Source organism: Bombina bombina, chromosome 3 (genome assembly GCF_027579735.1).
Source record: "Bombina bombina isolate aBomBom1 chromosome 3, aBomBom1.pri, whole genome shotgun sequence".
Classification (NCBI taxonomy): Eukaryota; Metazoa; Chordata; class Amphibia; order Anura; family Bombinatoridae; genus Bombina; species Bombina bombina.
Genome location: NC_069501.1, coordinates 135,676,433 through 135,680,042, shown reverse-complemented (window position 1 = coordinate 135,680,042; position 3,610 = coordinate 135,676,433). Strand labels below are relative to the sequence as shown.

Here is a 3,610-nt window from a genome sequence, read left to right as displayed (position 1 = left end):
TGTGCACCATGTTTAAGCCATGTAAAACAAGTCACACTCTCCACTTTGCACCAATTTTGACGCAACCCTTTTCGCGCCAATTATGACGCAAACTCCTAAACAGCCCACACACTAGTGAATTTTTCAACCACTTTTGATTAAAATATGCATAATCACATGATTTATGACATCAGCCAATCTGATTCATATATACATTTTAAACTATCACTAACAAATCAAATTGCCCGATACTTGTGTCATTGATCATTCATCAGAACTTGTAAGTGCCATTTGTTACATTGTGTATTATACTTTGAAAGTATGTATAGGTGAAATTAGTATTAAAGCTAAACATTGATGCTGACATTAGGACACACAGTGTAATATTTTAGACAATGATTTTAAAATTCGAATTGATGTTTGATTCAATATAATCTTAAGATGATAGCTCAAAGGGATAGCCCACATAACATTAAACTGTCATAATTCAGATACAGCAGAAATTAAAATCACCTATTTACCATCATGCTATTTTCAGTGTATTTCTTCCTTCTCTTGAATTTCTTTTTCAGTAAGAAATGTCATTTTATATGTCAGCCAATTTTATAACACCTGTGTAGGGGTGGTTTTTAAAACTAGATTGCAATCAGGAGGGGTTACACAGGTACAGAGAGAAAACTGGCCCAGCTCTTAAAAAATCAATTGATTGCAAATAAATGCATATGATACCCTGATGACATGCTATACGCTCAGAATAATAATAAATATAGTTATGATATAACACACACACACACACATATATATATATATATATATATATATATATATATATATATATATATATATATATAGTATAAAGTAGATCCGCACTCACTGGACTTTAAAAAAACAAAACATGGTTTATTGTTGTGACGTTTCGGAGATCAAACCGTCCCCCTTCATCAGATCATTTCTTTTCTTTTTTTTTTGGTCTGATGAAGGGGACGGTTTGATCTCCGAAACGTCACAACAATAAACCACATTTTGACCACATAAACATTTTGATTTTTCAAAGTCCAGTGAGTGCCGATCTACTTTATACTGTAAATAACCACTGTTCCTGTCACCCTGACCGTTTACTGAGGTAGAGGTGAGAGTGCTTATCCCACAACTATCATTATATATATATATATATATATATATATATATATATATATATATATATATATATATATATATACGTATACTAGTCTGTGATTGGCTGATGTCTGTCACATGATACAGAGGACCGGAAAATGGGAGAAAACATTAATTTGTCATAAAAAAATCTACTGCTTATTTGAAATCCAGAGTAGGTGCTATTGCATTGTCTTTTTATTATGTACTTGTTAATTATGTAATTCTACTGCATTGAGTGGTTCTTTAAAGCTGTTAAAATTGACTCTGAAACTAACAGGAAGTGAATGTTTGTGCACAACTCATCACTAGGGACAGATTGCTCACTGGTTTATAAAAACTAAACTAAAGCTCTATTGTTAAGTAGTAATACGCCTTAAAATCATGTTTTTGCACTAGATAATCCTTTTTTTTAACTAAGATACTTTTAACGCTCTTTTAAATGCAACAGAAAAAAATTATGTTCCTTAGTTGAAAATGCTGATTTGGAAGAAACAATTATTCATTTATTTCCTTTTTTTATTCACATGAGGAATGAAGTGCTGGATCAGTATAGTTTGTCTTGTTGAAAATAACATTTCTGTTCTCTGCTCTGGTCACAGGTGATTTTGACACGTGGTTATTTAATCTCACAAGAATGTGTATCATATTAAGGTTATAACAGCTCCTTTCATTTATTCGTAAGTGCAATTAGATGCAGCTGAACTGCAGGTTAAAAGGACATGGAAATTAAACTAATATTACTATAATGACCCGTTTCTGTTGGTAACCTTTGTTTAAAGGGACATTAAACACCAAATAAATTATTGATTGAATGTTGTATTCAGAGTAAAGATTAGCCTGAGAATGCTTTGTACATGTATTTTTAAAAATTCTGTTAGTTTAAATATTGAAAAAATAAGTGTAAAGTTAATGTCTATAAAGCAGTGGGCGCCGCCATATTGTAACTTAGGTTACCTTTTCTGCTGAGGCCAATTAGGAATGGATATAAAGAGTTTACTAGAGTGTGCAGCCAATGACTGTGTAGATGTAGAATATAGCTGGATCTGCACTGCCATGTTTAATATGAATTGAAAAGCCCACAATATTCAAATTATAGGAAAGGAGTACAAAATAAGTAATTAAAGTATATCATTATCCCACGGGCACAGGCACATTTGGCGCTAACCCCCCTTCACTTACCACAGCATCAATGGTGGTCTAGTAGCCCAGCATCGCTATAGGGCTTAAGGGACCTGAATGGAGGGGAAAAATATTCAAACCCCTCAATCTCAGCTCCCTCAAGCCCTAGAAATCCCCAAGACCCATTGTTGTACTTTAAGGCAAAAATTGCACTGTTAAAATTATTTGCAAAAGTTAGAGGGGGCATTGCTCCTGAGTCTACATGTGAACCACCAGTGTGTTATGAGAAGGGGGTATATATATAATATATATATATATATATATATATATATATATATATATATATACAAGTATGTGCAAAGATATACCGTATGTACAAATTCTAGCATTAATAATCATTTATAACAGATTTTTTTTGTATAACAAATAAATATAAAAATAACTTTCTATGAGATATTGTTTGTTGAGGTATAAATCTATCTATTTCTTGGACATTAACAGATGAAAAATAAAAGATTAGCTTTAGAGAAATGTGCTTGTTCATGGACAGTAATGAAATGGTATAAATAAAGTTGGGAAAAACCTGAATAACCGCGTCAACGATGACTGTTAGTTAAGAACAGTCTGATGCTCATCGCGCCATACTTCACACGCGTGTTTTTGACTTTTTTTGATAAATAAGGGGATCGTATGTGGATCTGTGTCAGCGATGTCTGGTCGAGCCTATTGACGCCGGCGAATGCACTGAAATTGACGCTTTGATAAATATGACCAATAGTCTTGACACGCCATTTGAATGGTCAAATAAATATTAGTCCTTGACATTCAACCTAACAATTTTAATGTTTCACGTGACCTTCAGTATATAAAATCTTAGTATATAGAACAAAGGTTGAAAATTATCAAGTTGTCGCAGAGCAATGTTACCATTGTTACTACCTTTTTTAAAAAAATCGTATAGAGTTATTTATTGGTAGTTTGTAAATAATATTCACCATAAATAAAAATATGCATTATTTTTTGTATAATAATGAAAATGGTAATGTTTGTTTCTAAATAAATAACCTTGTAAATGTGTTTATCCTTAATGTGCTCCAAATGCCTAGTTATACCAACTGCAAAGTATTAAATATATTGGAAATTGTTTCTTCATGTTTGTTTTTGTGTTTGAAATAACTGATTCTGCTCATTGAAAATAGTAGCTGATATTCTCTAGGACATTTTCATTACATGGACTGATCCTGCAAGTAAAGCAGACATGCAAATGTTATCTATGTTAGGTATTGAAATGCTACTAATAGCTGGGGGATTCAATGAGCACAACCAGCTATTTCAGATACTAGGAGCCCGATCA

At 32.4% G+C, this 3,610-nt stretch overlaps 1 non-coding gene across 1 annotated transcript; it reads right to left on the bottom strand.

The window, feature by feature from the left end:
- Positions 1-811: 811 nt before the first annotated feature.
- On the bottom strand, positions 812-988 carry LOC128654792 (small Cajal body-specific RNA 1). The gene has a single exon (XR_008401516.1). It is a non-coding gene; the product is annotated as a small Cajal body-specific RNA 1 (non-coding RNA).
- Between the last annotated feature and the right edge of the window lie 2,622 nt (positions 989-3,610).